This window comes from Drosophila tropicalis, unplaced genomic scaffold (genome assembly GCF_018151085.1).
Source record: "Drosophila tropicalis isolate 14030-0801.00 unplaced genomic scaffold, ASM1815108v1 contig_993, whole genome shotgun sequence".
In the NCBI taxonomy this organism is placed as follows: Eukaryota; Metazoa; Arthropoda; class Insecta; order Diptera; family Drosophilidae; genus Drosophila; species Drosophila tropicalis.
In genome coordinates this window covers 463,097-482,687 of record NW_027173497.1, presented here as the reverse complement: position 1 = coordinate 482,687, position 19,591 = coordinate 463,097, and the positions used below count along the sequence as shown (strand labels likewise).

Genomic DNA, 19,591 nt, shown 5'->3' with positions numbered 1-19,591 from the left:
CTACAACCACTGCATAGGGTAGGAGTGACTACATACGGATGTGACCGAAGGGATGATATGGGAGTGTGAGAGTGGGTGTTGTACCATTATCCGCATCTAGTTCCATATAGAAAATCATTACGCCATTCACACCATGAGACGTATTCAATTTGAGTGTCGTTGAGCTCTTTATTACGTTAGTGTGAAAGTCGCGTGCGCTCAAAACCCCAACAATCCAAACCAAGACCCTGACCCAAACTTCCCCCAAGCAAAGGCTGCCTCTCTAACAGCATTCATTCACGGTGCGTAAGTCACAGCAACAAACACAGCAGCAACAACAACAATGACACTGAAGGGTGTTTGGTGGAGGAAGAGGAAGTAAATTGAAAGCATGCTGCGATGCGGGCTACCCAAGCATTCACAACCCTAACCCTTCAATTGGATACGACGGTGGCAGCGGCAACTACAAAATCCATTAACAGGCAGAGTGCGGCAAAAGGCAGCGGTGACCACGAGGCTTTTATGCGCAACGCGTCCTGTTTCGTTTTTGGTTAACCATGAGTATGCCCTTGCATATGCCTTGACTACTCAATCTCGACGAGACTTATAAACATATGCGCCTCACGTCGTTTGGCGCAAATTTAATGTGGCGGTGGTAGACGACACCCCACAGCGCGCGCCCAAGCAGACAGACGGTTAGCGCTTCTTTGATGAGGTTACTGACTTTGGCGAATTAACTCCCCACTAGCCGCGTCAGCGTCACCCCATGACTTGCCTTGCCGGGGCGTTGTCGATCCGGAAACCACTGCATTTTTTTGGTCCATAACCGGGGTGGCACGCTTCAACGCCTGAAAAAATCTCTTGGGACATTTTAAAAGTACAATGCAACATTTATGTAAACACAACGCACAGAGCTATATTCTGTACATTGTGCAGTGTATACATACATTCATATATAAATATAAATAATTAAATAGATAAAAAAAAATTTAAAAATAATCCTTTCCTTGAATTGACGAATGCAATTTATAAAACATATGCATAACTCGATCAAGTTTTTTCTTAGCCAAAATTATGTATTATTATAATTATATGTATATGTATATGTATATGTATATGTATATGTATATGTATATGTATATGTATATGTATATGTATATGTATATGTATATGTATATGTATATGTATATGTATATGTATATGTATATGTATATGTATATGTATATGTATATGTATATGTATATGTATATGTATATGTATATGTATATGTATATGTATATGTATATGTATATGTATATGTATATGTATATGTATATGTATATGTATATGTATATGTATATGTATATGTATATGTATATGTATATGTATATGTATATGTATATGTATATGTATATGTATATGTATATGTATATGTATATGTATATGTATATGTATATGTATATGTATATGTATATGTATATGTATATGTATATGTATATGTATATGTATATGTATATGTATATGTATATGTATATGTATATGTATATGTATATGTATATGTATATGTATATGTATATGTATATGTATATGTATATGTATATGTATATGTATATGTATATGTATATGTATATGTATATGTATATGTATATGTATATGTATATGTATATGTATATGTATATGTATATGTATATGTATATGTATATGTATATGTATATGTATATGTATATGTATATGTATATGTATATGTATATGTATATGTATATGTATATGTATATGTATATGTATATGTATATGTATATGTATATGTATATGTATATGTATATGTATATGTATATGTATATGTATATGTATATGTATATGTATATGTATATGTATATGTATATGTATATGTATATGTATATGTATATGTATATGTATATGTATATGTATATGTATATGTATATGTATATGTATATGTATATGTATATGTATATGTATATGTATATGTATATGTATATGTATATGTATATGTATATAGTATATGTATATGTATATGTATATGTATATGTATATGTATATGTATATGTATATGTATATGTATATGTATATGTATATGTATATGTATATGTATATGTATATGTATATGTATATGTATATGTATATGTATATGTATATGTATATGTATATGTATATGTATATGTATATGTATATGTATATGTATATGTATATGTATATGTATATGTATATGTATATGTATATGTATATGTATATGTATATGTATATGTATATGTATATGTATATGTATATGTATATGTATATGTATATGTATATGTATATGTATATGTATATGTATATGTATATGTATATGTATATGTATATGTATATGTACATATATGTAATATATGTAATAAATAAGTAACTACAAATAAAGAGCAATAATTGGGAATACGAAGATTGATACATTTCTGTTTGAAGTAAACAATAGAAAGACGTAATCGGACATATCCAATATTGTACATTACACAATCCAATTGAGAAGGTGCCCGTAGCTTATCGATACTGGCTGCCATAAATTTTATTTATTTATGTGTGTTCCGTTTTGTTTTGTGTTTTCCTTTATACAATATTGTGGCACGCCAAAATCGACCATGAATATCAATGGGGGATTGTGATTGTGCGTCAGTGGCACGCGCTCAAGTCCACCGATACTGATGTGGATAAGTGTGGATATTTCAGGACCTCAGCCCGTTCACGTGGTCGTTGGGTGTGTGTATTGATATTGTTTTTATCGGCGTCGGCAGACCTTTAATGGCAAAGCCCGAGGGGAACTGCCGTTTGGGGGTCTGGGATCGGGCGGGTCTTAAGCACTTGTGTCCCTGATGCGAATTTAATTTTTTCCCCGTATTTTACTTTTTTACTTTGTTTTTTTTTTCTTTTCTTTGTGCGGGGACGGAAAGTAAATCACTTCCGTTTCAATATTGTCCATACTTTGCCGAGCAGAGATACATATGTAGGTACATAGATATCAAGACGTAGCCGCTGCTGAGCACTTTGTGGTAGTTTTGAGGGTTGCTAGTCCCTTGCGCATCGAGCCGGAGTCCTACAATATTCTGGGTTGGTATTGTTCAACACATACTTGGTATCAATACAAATAAATTCAGTGTACATGTATGAGGTACGATATGATACATATAAGAATATGTGTGTGTCTGGGTACTTCCCAGCTTACACTTGTCCCAGTGAATAAAACAACAACGAAAAAGTGATTGCTCATTCTGTTGAGTGTTGATTGTTTGTCATTTGCACATGAGATAAATGAGCATCTGTGTCGTGCTGCGTTGGATATCGTCGGCATCTTTCGTATTAAATTCATGAAAGTTAAGTGCTTCGTAATTGATGTAATAAAATATTTATGACAGAAGGTCCAGGATCCGGATTTGGCCGTGCTGAGAGTTGCTGCGTCAGGACAATACCTTTTCCAGTGCCAAAACCATTCTTACAATTAGTGTGATGGCCAAAGTTAGCTTCACCTCTAATTGGCATTAATTATTTAAAAGGACGTCATGAGAATCTTTTGACTAAATTGTTCCTCTACCCTCGGCTACAAAGTACGGTAAAAATGTTTCAGCTTGCCTTGCTAGTGTTTAGTGAAGAACAGTTCAATCTCTGCGATTTTAAACCATCATTCAATCTCCGTATGCAAACGGCAATTCTTTGTGAAAAGGCCAATTGGCCATATATTTGTATTTTCCAAGAAAATTAGAGATATTTTAAAAATAAAAACAATGCTATTGAATAAGAATTTTGTGAATAAAATGCATTCCTTCTAGTGCGAAATTAATACTTTCAAAACCCTTCGAATAGAGTATAAAACCCAAAGCAAAAGGAAAATGCTTAATTCCATTTGCAAATATCAAGAATCTATCTTCGGCTATGCCGAAGTTTATGTCCCCTTGCCGTCCTTAGCAATAATATTTTTACATGTTCAAATTTGTTTTCTGCAACTTAATTCATTAATAAAAAAACAAAACATTATTACTCTTTTCACAAAAATTTTGTTTCTTCTTCCCTCATTCCCTAAGCAAAGCAACGCACGCATACACGTACGGTTTACATACAGTCCGATCAGATTCAAATTTTGGGATCTGTGGTTTTATATCCAATATGTGTGAATTCGATAGCGATAGTCCAACTGCTTCACCTACTTTTCATATAAAACTATATGATATAGTGGTCCGATCCTCAAGATTTGCATACTTGATCTGTTCCAGGTAATAAACAGCACAGGAACAAAATTCAATCCGATAGCTTTTAAGACGGCTGAGTAAAACGCATTCGCACGACTCAGCTTCTTATGCTGATCAAGAATATATATACTTTATGGGTTCGCCTCCTTCTGTGCGTTACAAACATCTGACCAATTTTATAATACCCTCTGCAAGGGTATAAAAAGTACAAAAGTAATTCAAATAAAAATATTACTCAGCTGGCTTGATTTCAATATAATTTTTCTTAATCAATGTGTGGCGACAAAAAAATGCTTTTATATTTATACAGGGTTGTCACAGAAACCGTTAACTTTAACCCAACCCAAAGCAATTGTGGGATATCATAGAAATGTCTTTTGATAGTTTTAAAATTGTCCGACTTTTCCTCCAACATTTCGAAAACATTGCTTTTCTTTCGAAATGTCGAAATGTTTTACGTTTCTGTAAAAAATAATGTCCCCAAGTGGTTCTCTACTCCAAATCTCTCTACTGATGTTAGCATAGAAAAACAAAAAAAAAACAGCAAAATATACATATATATATATATATGATCAACAGATTTCTCCATTGGCCCTATAGCTTAGCGTATTTACCCATTTACCCCAAAAGTGGTGTCATATCAACCAGCGGGATTGGCATTAAAGAAAAGTGTGGTTTTGAAATATCAATTTGCGTCCATCATTTTAAACTTAAATTATTCCCTTTTTTTTGCAAATGCATAATATTAGCAAAAATTACAATACAACATTCTAATAATCTTAATTTAAAGAGACTAAAGGCTAAGGAACACGATTAATTAATTAATTCAAGCACGATCTGCTTGAATTTTTCACATTTTATTACATATAAGTCACCAAAAATATATTCTTCGAACTCGATGTATTCGGAAAATTTAGAATAATTTGTCATGTCATTTGATTGCCCTAAAATATATACGAGTTAAGTCAAAATCGGTGACGCCGTCAAAGCTTTAACTTCAAGACCTTGAGAGAGACACGTCAACTCGGCTCGACATACAAACACATCAAAAAAGAATCGTTGATTCTTGTAATTGACTTACGTTTCACGAAACTACATATATCTATGTGTTTCTATGTTTCTATTAAGTTTATTAAAGCATGAGGGTATCATTTGCAGGTTTAAGTATACGGATGCGGACCTCTATTACGGGTGTAAATACATATTTTGTATTAAACAATTTGCATATTATTCATAAGCAACCAAATCAGTATTTCAAAATACAAAGAGCAGCATAAAAAAAATAATTTTTAAATAAATAAACAAGGACAGTGTTGACCGTTATGTGTATGTAATAGAATTATTTTGGAAAAAGTCAACTGGATGGCAAGTATTTGCTTTACCGGATTTAAGGGAATCCTACTTAAATGAAAATTTAATTAAGTTTGGATAAGGTATTTATACAAGTCGGCTCGTCATCATACTTCTTCATTGGCTTATAACTCACCACCCAAGCCGCTGATCAAATCTAAATTTGACTTAACAAGCACACGTTATTGGGTACTTGGAACTGCTGTTGCAACAAGAACACTCGCCAAAAACTGATAATGATGCTGTCGGCGATTTTGTGTTTGCAAACGCCGATGGGTCTTGGCCCCGGGGAATCACTTGTCCAGCCGTTCGGCTTGAGTTGGGCTGGGGTAGGCAGGAGTTGGCTTTGATGCTTCTATGAATGATGAATTATATTTGACATCTATGTGCTTTCACTCACTTCTCGGCATGTGCTAGTCTTCATGTGAGATTGAATATTTACGAGTTACACACAAACACACACACACACATAAAAGCATCCGCACACCCAAACTCTTGTGTTAAGAGCAGTACTTTATATGTTTATTTTACTGTCAAAACATTAAAGTAAATTCTCAGTATGACTGAAAGTCTGAAGTACTGAACAGGGTTGTCTGCTCTTTAGGGGCGGTAACGATAGCGTCGACTTTGGCAACTTTTTATCAAAGAGAGGGTGGAAACACGACACCGACGTCACGTGGTGGTTGTCGTTGTCTACTGCATACTGACTACTTATACCATCTCCTTAGCTTTTCAATTCAGCCTCTTCTCTGCAAAGCAAATATATTTGCATATGTTGGCGGTATAGTCTAACAAATCCTGCTGGATTTCCTGCTGAACAACCCCCACTACATATGTACATACGTACATATGTACATACATATGTATGTTTCTATCTATGTGCGTGGTTTGGTCGCATGCCTTTTTGACAACTCATAACAATCACTCATCATAAACAAAGCGTCCAGACTCAAGTTTTTAGACCGATTCAGTGCCAGCGGCAATAAAGATGCTCTCAGACATGACTTTAGGCCAGTGGTATCAGAAAATTCTTTTTCTCTCAAATGAAAGTTTTGCCAAGTTATCACTCTACTTCAAAATATGTTAACAAGGATTTGGGATTTGTGAAAACTGCAAGTTTTTCTTCTACATTCTATAGTTTGCAGATGCATAGATAGATTAATTATCAGATAGGGGAAGTTGTTAATTAATTAACGGACAACTAACGTTAAATAAAATTTCCGCGAATTCCTTAAAATAAATTATGTATTGAAAAAATGGTGAAAAAAACAATATACATATATTTACAATAAGAAACATACAAATTAATGGAAAGGTCTGCTTTCAACGTCATTCCATGTGACTACGTTGATCGGCTTAGACACTGCGGTCCATCAGCTAACATCTTGAGGTCAATTAAGGCAGTCCACAAAATAATTGCCAAGAAATTTATTCGCTTCATTAACTTGGTAAAGGACGTCGACATGAAAGTTAAGCGCAAAGTCGGCGGCTTCAAGTCATCTAGAAAATTAAGTGAAATAATTAAATCTCAATCGGAATCTATTAGATTTGTGTTGATGCTGGCGCTGCTTAGGGCTGAAGCAGCAAGCAATGGTAGAGGGAGGAATAAATTTGGCAGGTCGGCTAATCTCCAGCCGACGACACAGCAAGGGGTTAACGAGCTGGCACTTGCGCTGGTGCAGGGGTTGAAAATGCAAACATTTCGGTTGGATTTGAAAATGTAACACAGAGCATTTTTGGGGGTTCGGTCGTTTGGATTTTAGCCGAAACCGACACGACAATTTATCACCCACACAGCATCTTTAATAATCAGACTAGCAGTACCAAAATGTAAATGACTCAGTCGATGTGAGTCTGAGTCGGACCTGTACAAAGGACCAGCCGCGGCTTTTAATTTGCAACATCGTATCAACCATTTGGACTAAAAGTTGAGCACCAACACATGCATGGCCACCTGAATAACTTGGGTCCCGCTTCGTCACGATGGCTGCAACCAACTGAGGCTCTAAAAGGGTCAACCATTACTGCCATCGACAACGTGCGGGCCAAACAGCAACAAACCTTGCTACAGTGCCAGACAAAAGGTCGACATGTTCACATTCCGACCGACTTAATTAATTTATGCACTCATGACGGTCGCAATAAAATGCACCGTGACTGAGACAGGAACCGGAGGCAACACTAGAATGACCGTGGCAATATATTTGGGTTCGGGTTTTTTTTTAGCTCTTTCTGAAAACCCGCCTGTTTTAAAATTAATGAGCGGCATCTTGATGGCCGATGGAAATGATAAGCATCATGAATTTGCCTGACACACACATGTATGTATACATACACACTCACACACGATTATTTCCTAGTTTTAACAGTATTTATCGTATTAGAACTCATTGTACTGTACACGTCATTTAGTTAAATTATTAAAAGACCCACATCTGAAATCTTTTGAGAGATGTGAAACAGGAGATGAAGTAAATTCCGTTTTTATTGGCACCTTACTTACGACATCGTCACCAACGCAAGAGCAAAAAATCAAAAAAAAAAAAAAAAAAAATAAAATAAACACAAAAAACAAAAAGAAAAGGGAATCAAACATGACACCGCTCCATTCAGAACGAGTGATCCAGCCCAGGAACGTCATTAATTAGGTGGCCATAAAGTGTAGGGAACCGATGCAACTCGAAGTGTTTATTTCGAAGATCTTAAATATATTGAGGGTTTTTTATGAGTTTTTTTGTTACGTACCCAGTGCCGCAGCTTACAGACACGTCCAGGGTATTGGAAAAAGACCTAATAAGTTTTTTCAAAAATAATCCATGTGAAGTGAAAATGACAACTATATATAGGTACATATAATTTAGTCCAGCGACTTTAATACTTAAAATATTTTTCGACCGATCATTACAGTAAATAATTTCTTTGATATACATACATATGTATGTATGTAAGTCACGCCATCTTGATCGAATTGGGAACATTCATCAAAGCTTAATGACTGCATACTGCCTTATGCTAATTTTTGTCACCATTGCCCGGAAAATAACGAAGTTATTGAAAAAGGCACTGCTTTCCCTGTCTACCTTGATCCAGGCGATCCGACATGACTATATTAACTCGTTTCGTAATTAATTTGGTATTCTGAACAAACAACTAATTGTTGTGGGAAATGTAAGTTTAACTGTCATAAAATAAAACAATACAATAGTACAATAGACGAACAATATAAACACTAACTAAATAAGAAGATACCTATTTTGGGCAAAACAAAGTATACAATAAATTAAATAAGTAAGTTATCTCGCCGACTTCGGTATACCACGCACCGAGTGAAACAACTGTTTAAAATTTATAATAACATATAAACAAAATTTTTTCATACTTTCTAACAAGCATCTGACCGAAAGGGGCAAAAATATTGAACAAATATTTTATATTCTTATATTACTAACTTTATTATTATCCATCTCAGATTTTGTAGTTTTCGATTCGCTGGCCTCCAAGAAAATTAAATTGCTTATCTTGTAGAAGGAATTTATTGAAGGAATTAATTAATCCAAATTAAGTACTTTCTTTTCGATGATTATCGATTCTGTACCTTACAATTATTAATCATAGTCGAGTTGCCCTACGGGCTAAATATCACATCTTTTACACCATGTACATACATATGTTTGTTGGCTCTTGACAAACAATAAAATCTTATTGACTCACCGGGCCTACACCTAATTTTTATTCCACTAGTGTAGTGGTTTGCTTTGGTTGGCCGGAAACACGTTATCTCGTGGCGGATCACCTTTAAAATTCAGATCAGAACGAAATAAATGCCGATGCATTTTAAATTTCAACATTAATACAAGCCAATGTTGCTCGGTTAGTTTCTATGCCTTAACACTATTCCTTTCCCTTATCAGTCCCACATTTAAATCTAACTCACTAAATAAAAAGGATGTTGTTAGTAGTATCATTTTAAATATGTTTATTAATGCCATTAAGCTTAAAAAAATTTTACTTTGCTCTTGTGCGTCTTCCGAAAACAATTTGGTTTAGTAATCAAAGTAAAATAACTGTTCCTAATAAGAAAACTTTTGGTTTTTATACCATACACCCATAGGGTGAATTGGTGTATTAAAGTCGCCAGGCAGAAGGAAGCTTCTCCGACCCCATAAGTATATATATTCTTGATCAGGATCAACAGCCGAGTCGATCTAGCTTTGTCCGTCTGTCCGTATGAACACCAAGATCTCGGAGACTGTAAAAGCTAGAGACACCATATTTGGTATGTATATTGGCTTAGTAAATGCGCACATTATGTATGTGTAAAGATTTTGCCACGCCCCTTTTCGCCCCCGTAATTTTAAAAAACTCGATTGTCTCCCGTATTTTTCTACCTTATGCAAAAATCAAATCAAATTTGGCACACTCAAATTCGATACTAATATCCAGCAAAATACCAAATTTGATCAAAATCGGACAAAAAATTGTCGAGTTATGCATATAAACATTTTTCCAAAAAGGCGGAAGTTGGCCGTTGGCTGGTTTGGGCGCTAGGGTGCTCGTATGCTTCAGTGAGCGAGATACTAACAATAAGATATGCTTGTAAAAAGCATGTGAAAATGCATTTGTTTTATAAAATTGAAATATTTGCTTTACCGGTGTATGGTGTACCTAAGTCTGCGAGACGACCTTCTTCATTTATGTTAAGTTTACATTAAAATTTAATATAAAATAAAACCAAAAGGCTGAATGGACTACAATCTCAGCATAGGAAATAACTAAGATATTGATCAAAGTCATTGCTTTCCACAGATTGTTTCTATGGGAGCTATATGATATAGTCACCCGATCTTGATCAAATTTGGCACATTCGTTTATAAGTGTAATAAACTTACCAATAACAAATTTCGTAACAATAGTTTAGAAAAAAACAAAGTTATTGACAAAATTCAATGTTCGTGACTTTGCCGTTTGTTTAGGAGCTATATCATATAGGGGTCCGATCCTGCTGAATCCGAGATATACAACCCCTGCAGTATATACAATCGTACATGCAAAATTTCAACGTTTATTCCCAAAACATAACCGTTATTACTAATAACTTATTAGTTATTTTCTATTAATAATAACAGATATGTATGGGCCGAATTTGGGAAGTTTATGTACATATATGTATGTATATGGTGAAATGGCATATTAAAGTCGCAAAAATGGAAAGAATGCACATATATTTCTTTTATCACGTTCTTCATAAGCAGCTGCTCAGCTAGCGTTGTACTTTTTTTAAACTGCCACTGTAGAACTATCATACAGGGAATGAAAAAAATAGTTTGCTCTTAACAAATACTTAACGTTTATGAAATTGTCTATTTACCGCTTTTATCCTAATATAATAGGAGCACCCTCCCCACATTGCGAAGTGAAGTGCAATTAGGTGTTACCTAAATCTGGTAAACGAGCGCATTCTATAAATCTAGCAAGAGCAAAATATAGAAACGAAAACTACACAAAATTTGATGTAGGTAAACATAATGAAGTAAGTAAGTCGTCTGGCCGACTTAGGAATACCATGCACCAGTAAAACAAATATATTTTAAATTTATAATGCATTTTTGTCCAATTTGGACATAAAAATGATATGTTGGATATTAATAGCAAATTTAAATGTGCCAAATTTAATAGCATAAGGTACAAAATTACAGTAGATAATCGGGTTTTTTTTTAATTACGATGGCGGAAGGGGGGCATTTATTAAGCAAATATACATTACAATCACTTTACATACTACACGAGCCTACATGCCAAATTTGATGGCTCTATCCCTTATAGTCTCTGAGATCTACTGGTTCATACGGACGGACAGACGGACATGGCTAGATCGTATCGGCTGTTGATCCTGATCAAGAATAGATATACTTTATGGGGTCGGAGAAGCTTCCTTCTGCCTGTTACATACATTTTGGCGACTTTAAAATGCAATTTCACCCTATGGGTGTATGGTATAAAAATACGTTAACATATATGTACATACATACCTACATACATATGTATGTAGAAGACTATCAGAACTGAGCCACGACTCAATCTCACTTACTATACAGGCCCCGTTATTCGAAAAAAACGGATTTTTTTTTCAGCGACCGGACTAAAAATAGCTAAAATAATTCAATATTAGTTTTTAACTATTACATATTTTGCAATTGTAAACCATAAAACCATTTGTTTTGTATTTATTTCAGATACGAATGGACGACTCATAGAATCGGTTATTACTTTGTTGGGTTTGTGCTTAAATGTTTCTACATTTGCATGCTGAATATAGATAAAATGATAATTACATAATACTAACTATTTCTTTGTTTATTCGTAGATTTCGCAATGATTCATCCGAGGCAACAAGACTCAGTATAAATACTTACATATGTATATAAAACTACACCAACGATAAGCTTTGTGTAATAACACATATGTACATATATACTTAAGTACATAGATATGTATTGAAAATTTAAATGTCAAAAATTAAATAATTAGTTAATATGCGAAATTCTTACGGGGAAACAGCCGGAAAAATATGCAATGTAATTTGACCAAAATTAAGCAGCTCAAAATTAACCAATTGCACTTAAAAAATTCATACAATAGTCATTATAAAAAGAAACGACATTGAGTGAACCTCCGATCGGAAGACATGTCCTGGAGTCGAAGAACTTGATGGTGAAATCTGTATTCTATTCTTAAGCGATATATTTGCGAAAAGTAGGTTTTATTTTAATCAATTTGAAAATTTTGTTGGAAAATTAATGACCTTTTTTGACGAAAATATAAAAAAAAAAAATCAAAGAAGCTAACATCGGCTATGCTGAAGTTTATATACCCTTGCAGTCCTTGGTAACAATAATTTTACATATTCAAAATTTGTTTTTTGCAACTCAATTCGTCAATATACATACAAACAAAACAATTTTACTCTCTATTTTACAATTTGTTCTTCTTCTTCCCTCATTTCCAAAGCAAAGCAACGCACGCATACACATACACATACAGTTCATGTACCGTTGCGTCTATGTGTGTATGCATGTACTCTGTTGATGACGCTGCCGGCAGAGCTGGGAGCAGAGCCGATTATTATATTGACTGTAACTTGTGTTATATTTATCCGATCACATTCAAATTTTGGGATATGGGGTTTTATATCCAATATTATCACATACATACATATGTAAATTTCATAGCATACTCGATTTTTATGAAAATGTTTCTTCTAGTTCTTCTAGAGCTATATGATATAGTGGTCCGATCCTGTTGGTTTTCATACTTTATTTTTGCCGGGTAATAAAAACCCCCGAAAAAAAAAATTCATCCCGATAGCTCTTAAGACGGCTGAGTAAAACGCGTACCCACAGACGGACGGACAGACGGACATGGCTATATCAACTCAGCTTCTCATGCTGATCAAGAATATATATACTTTATGTGGTCGGAAACGTCTGCTTCTGTGCGTTACAAACATCTGATCAATTTTATAATACCCTCTGCAAGGGTATAAAAATTAAGTGTAAAAATTATCATGTACTTTTTTAAACAACTTACATATAATGATTACGGTTCCTGCCACAAACAAATACTTGTAAATCGATATATCTGTTTTGTTCAGCAATTGATGTACGTACATATGTATTTAAAATATGTAAAATATATTATTCATCGTCAAGGCCCTTAGGGTAATATATACAAACAATGTAAACTCTAAGATGGTATGTAATGGCAGGTTTAAATATATTTTTAAGCTTTTCCTGGACTTTATAAATACATATATGATAAAAACCTACTATGAAAGACAGTTAATAAAGTTAATACCGTACACACAATTCTTTATGTACATTTTCGGCACTACAATTTATAACCCCCGAAAAGAGATTTGGTATTACAGTGATGATAAAAAATATATATACATACGTATATTATGGGCTGTCAACGAAAGATGAAAATTTAAAAAAATTTATATTTTTAAACTTATTTTTATAAGCGATCTATTAAATTTAACTTATTCAACTTATAACTCTTCATTTATGCATAACCCAGGATTTTAGAGACCTAAAAATCACATTTTAAAGTTTTTTGTACAGAAATGAATAATCTGGATTATTTCTTTTCAAAACATATAGTTAATTGACACTTCAAGTATCATTAGCATAATTATAATTTTGAACTATATATATAAATATATAAATAAACACAACAAAGAAATTATTGATCAAAGTCACTGTTTACTATCGTTTGTTCCTTTGGGAGCTATATTTAGTCACCCAATCTTGCTCAAATTTGGCATAGTCATAAACAGATATATCAAACTATCAAATGTTTAATTTTACAGCAATCGCGTCAAAAGTAACGAAGTTTTTTATAAAAGCACTGCTTTCGAACGATCATTCACCAGATCTTGATTCTGAGGAAGTTTGTTTTTGAAATCTACCACATCAAATGTTGGTGTCATTATATTTTAATTTAGGAACTTTTTATGGAATCACTGTACGATTGGCAAATTAGTAGAAACGATTACCGATATCAGCTATGCGCAATGCAAAAGTAAATATATCTGTTTCTGAATTTAACGTTGTTATACGTTACGTAAATGGAAGTATACAAATCATGTTCCAAAAGAAAAAAAAAAAAAACAAGAAAAACTTTGCGAAATTGGTAAACGGTTAAATTTAAATATCAATCCCGCGCAATATAGTCGTTGAATTGACAACCCTATTATTTACATTTGAAATTGACTTGACATTGACAAAAATTTAATCCCACTGTAGAGCAAAACCTACTAACGTTATATGTATTTTCGAATTACTTCTGCTATATTATGGGGTCTTTGAACGGAATTGAGCGGTAGCAAGAAAAATGTTGTATTGTTCTCTTCGATCATTTATGTATCTTGAATTCTTATTTGAAAATATGTATTTATAAAAAAATTCAATTATTTAAAATCAAATTTTTCCGAAGGGCGGCATAACTATTAACTATTCGCAGCTGTTTCTGCTTCTTCTGGCGGGCCAATATCAAGACATTGTTGTCCACCTGGTTCCTTTTTTCTATAGCAACGTACTAGTTCCAGCAGGTTGGCGATTTAATAAAACAATCAATTTCACATAAGAATAAACATTCTTATCGATTGCCTGAATGCATTTCGATCCAAAATAATCAATGTTTATTTTAACAGCACTTTATTATAGCGCAATATTATCCAAATTTTGGAGGAAAATCAGCGAGATCAAAAAACTGTTTTGGTTTTGGTTGGTTGGTTTTAGGTTGTTATCAATTTCTGTGACACACCTGATAGTTTTTTACTGGAACATCTTTACTGGAGGCTGATCAGTTGAAGTACCATAACATTCTCAGTTTTCCTCCGACTTACTTAAAATGTTCTTCAAGTTACAAACTTAAACAAAAAACACCCTCGCAAGTATTTTGTGACTCTTTCCTTACCTAGTAAAAAAAAAACTTTTTATCGTTTTTCTTTAATGTCAAATGTTTGCGAAACAAAGGCATACATGGGAAAAAACGAAGTTATTAATCAGAGTCTATGTTTTTCGCCGATTGTTCCTATAGGATCTATAAGATATTGTCGCCCGATCTTGATCAAATTTGGCACAGTTATTAACAGATACATAAAACTGACAAAAGTTTAATTTAATACCAATGGCGACGAAAGTTACGAAGTTATTGACAAAAGCCATTGTTTTCGACCGATCGTTCCTATGGGAGCTATATGATATAGTCACCCGATCTTAATCAAATTTGGCACAGTCGTTAAAAGCTGACGAGACGAATTCAAATAGCCATGTCCGTCCGTCCGTCCGTCTGGATCAACGCGAACTCCCCCTAGACCGTAAGAGCTACAGAGCTGCTTCTGCATGTAGGCTTGTATATACTGCAGGGGTTGTATATCTCGGATTCAGCCGGATCGGACCACTAAATCATATAGCTAGCATACAAACGGCAAAGTCACGAGCATTGACTTTTCTTAATAGCTTTGTTATTTTCTGAGCTATTGTGAAAATAATATTAAATAATATTGGTGAGTTTAGTACACCTATAAACGACTGTGGCAAATTTGATCAAGATCGGGTGACTATATCATATAGCTCCCATATAAACCATAGACCCGGCCCTCTGGTTTAACTTTCAATTTGTTTTCACCGGTAAATGTCGCCTGCCCAGGCTTGGACGTTTTTTTACAGGTGCGTTTGAATAAAAAGCCGTTGCAGACGTCTTAGAAATAATGTTAATATTAGTTGCGAGATTTCAAAAACAAACTGTACCGAAATCGCTAGAGATTTTTGCTACACTACCAATGTAGTCATCGATGATATGCCCTGTGGTCCCACATATCAAAACCGGTTTTTTGTTCCAAATGGCATACATCAATGAATTAAGATGGCCCTTAAAAGATGCAACAAAAAATGAGTGAGCATGGAAAATGTAGCATCTTTTCAGCATGTGTGCATATCCCTTATTGCACACAATAGAATTTTTATAAATCATAATTGTTTCAAAGCTCATTGTTCATCACGGTTACTTTAAAACTTCATCATAAAAACACACAAATACAAATACTTTCTACCAAATTCATTTTAATTGCAGAAAGTAAAAATAATGCACACCACCAGAGTATTGGAATTTATCAATTTTAATCCTATGAGGAGTTCTTTCTCGTTAAAAATCAGGTCAACCTGTTCTTCATCCAGCGAATAAGTTAAATTTTAATTTTCTGGAATTCAAGTGAAAGATAAAAGAAATTGATCTTTAGATCATTTTCTTTCATTCCGAAATCATGCCAAATTAGAGTTGTGACTACTATAGAAAAGTTCCACTTGCAAAAGTAGGAAAAAAATATTGACAAATCTGTACCAAATGTTTAATTGCTTTCTGCCAGAGTCTAGTTTAATATATCTGTTAGTGATTGTGCCGAATTTGATAAAGATCGGGTGACTATATCATATAGCTCCTATAGGAACGATCGGTGGAAAACAGTGACTTTGATCAATATCTTCGTTATTTCCTATGATTGTAGGCCATTCTTTCGCAAACATAAGCGTTTTTAGATAAAATGTTCTTCCACATTGATGGCTAATAGGTAAGGAAAGTGTTACCAAAAAAAGTTGCAAGGGTATACATCGAAGATAGCCCCGGCCCTCTGGTTGATTTCTATTTTGGTTCTTATTCGGTTAACGGGTATCTAACATTTGTATATAATTATAGTTGCTTTAGATGATTTAAAAATCCAAAAAGGGTATTTTTGATCAAATTTATTTACTTAAAGATAAGGATATTAGAATATTTAAACAAACTATACAAAATGACATTTCAAACTTCATATACATACATATATTATCAGGCAAACAATGAAGAAGAACACCGGGACTGTATATCCTTGTTTTTCAGTTACTCCCACACACAAATAATAAACGATCTAACAATGGGAACTTCAGGTATGCGAATCATCAATTTGGATGAATTTTGGATATGTTGTATTTCATGTTTTTATGATGTATATCACAACAAAAAATGTAAAGGCAGAAATTAATTCGTCTATTTTCACTTTAAGGCAGGAACTCTACCCCTTACACCGCCGTGCTGCTTGAAGACCACTCGGCGTCTTACCTATAAGTCACCGAAGCTATAACATTAAACGCGATTTTTCAAGAAAATATAGAAAAGAGAGCCGAAATATTTTGTGTGCCGATGAAGCCGTACCATTCTCTCCGTCAGTTATCAGTATTGCCGGCATTGATGAAAGTTTTCCTGTCGGCTTTTCCGTCAGTTTTGTAGCGACTGACAAAAATAGTAGCCCACCAGCAGTTTTGTCGGCACTGGTCGAGGTCTATTTGCCTGAGGCATGTCCTAAATTAGCTCGATTTTATTATGGGAGGATCAGGTCCACAATGTCTATCCAAAAGGGGTCGTGGATTCGAGACCCATAGGGTGAAATGGTACATTTAAGTCGTCAACGACCCCATTAAAAATGATCATGAACACCTAGATCACGGAACATATAAGAGTCCTCAAATTTGGTTCGAAGACTCCTGTAGTACCTATGGTAATCAGGTTTATTTCGAATTTCTCTCTCTTCTGTTCCTGCTATTTAAATAACACGTAATTTCTTTCAAAATCTGTTAGAAGAAGCGCATGTTGTGGTTCTGTAAAAAGGTTTCTCGACCAACTAATTTAAAATAACGGATTATCTCTTTTCTGATCAAAATTAATATGCCCATTTTGCAAGACTAAATATAGCAGACCAGGGAAACCTTGGACGGGGAGGATAGCATACTCAAAATGGTGTTATATATTCTGATTTGATGGGTAAAACGTCTGATATTTTATTAGCCATCATATCGTTTGTTAAGTGGAAAAGTCATGACAGTATTTTTTTCGGCCTGTGAAAGTTTCGGACCTTTCGACCTTTTATCCTACGCCCGAGCCCGACACGGCCCGTATACATATATCTCTTATCTGCCCTGATGTATACCAGAAGTAGGCACAAAGAAAAATTGTCGATATATCTATGTGTGCACTTTATACCTCTCAAATCGAGACAAGAAGCGCTGTAGTTGAAATGATGCAAAAACTGAAAGAGAAAACAACCCCAGTATTTATTATTTTATGTGCATTTTTCTTAACATCGATAGTCCATATGGAATCCTTGTACTTGAATCTTTCCAATTACTTAATATTTCTTTGTAGCCTTTCAATTATAATTAAAACAGACAAACAGAGTTTATTTCGTTTCTTAATGCTATCAAGCTATCACAGAGGCTTTTCTGTTTAATAATAAATATATAATCCTAAGGGGTGTTTTTATTACAAAACCACTGAGTGGGCTTTCACCGCCCTCTAAAAGACAACGGGCCCGGACTCAACATCCGGTGGTTTATTCAGTGAGGGACAAAATGAGACATTGAAATTGCCCAGAGGGGCTTAGGTAGTGCCTACTGGAGGTCTCGAACTCTTATACCCTTGCAATAGGAGTAAATTAATTTTGGTGAAAAGTGTGCAAGTGAGTATATTTGACGAGACGAATTCAAAAAGCCTTCCTTGTACGTCTGGATTGAAGTTTTTCATGTAGGCTTGAATATACTGCACAGATTTTATACCTCGGATTCAGCCGAATCGGACCACTATTTCATATAGCTCCCATCTTTTTTAAGTATCTGTTAATGACTAGCGCCCCCACCAGCCAACGGCCAACTCCGGCATTATGGAAAAACGTTGATATGCATAATTTGACTATCTTTAGTCCGATCAAATTGTGTATGTTGCTGAATATTATTATCTAATTTATATATGCCAAATTTGATTGCACGAGGTAGAAAATCCCGGAGATAATCGAGTTTGTTTAAATTGCGGAAAATAAAATTACGGTACGGAAAGGGACGTAGCAAAAATTTGAAATAAACTCAAACAATTTACTTACTACACAAGCCTACATACCAAACTTGGTGACTCTATCTTTTATAGTCTCCGAGATCTGCTGGTTCATACAGACGGACAGATGGACAGACAGACTGACCGACGGACAGACGGACATGGCTAGATCGACTCGGCTGTTGATACTGATCAAGAATATATATATGGGGTCGGAGAAGCTTCCTTCTGCCTGTTACATACATTTTGGCGACTTTATTTCATACCATTTTAGCCTATGGGTGTATGGTTAAAAAATTTTACAACCATTTGATCCTCAAGCTGCAAAATGAATGTTTCCCAAGAGTGTTCGGTGTTCGTGGTGCTGTAAACAAGGCCAAAGTCAGAAAATATTTTCTAGCATGTTTTTATATTATGCACCCATTAAAAAAAAAAAAAAATTTATTTTTTTATGGTTAATTATCAATATTTGCTATTGTTGATTCTCATGAATAATCATTAATATTTACATAGTTCCTTTCGGCACTATAGTTGCTATTTTGTAAATCCTTTCAGGATAAGGATAAAGGTTTTCATTGTAGTGGTGTATGTGAACCATTTGTAGTCCTTGATTTTGCATTCCTGTGCTTTTTTGGCAA

The 19,591-nt window shown here is 34.3% G+C and overlaps 1 long non-coding RNA gene across 2 annotated transcripts in view; it reads left to right on the top strand.

The window, feature by feature from the left end:
• Nucleotides 1–13,621, top strand: part of LOC137586440 (uncharacterized) — an 84,583-nt gene extending 70,962 nt beyond the window's left edge. Inside the window, exons 4-5 of one of the 2 annotated variants that reach the window (XR_011033787.1) lie at nucleotides 11,768–11,809; nucleotides 11,899–13,621. This is a non-coding gene — a long non-coding RNA (uncharacterized lncRNA). Of the gene's footprint in view, nucleotides 1–11,767 lie in introns of both variants that reach the window. The other variant, XR_011033788.1, reaches the window with a different exon arrangement.
• Nucleotides 13,622–19,591: the final 5,970 nt, after the last annotated feature.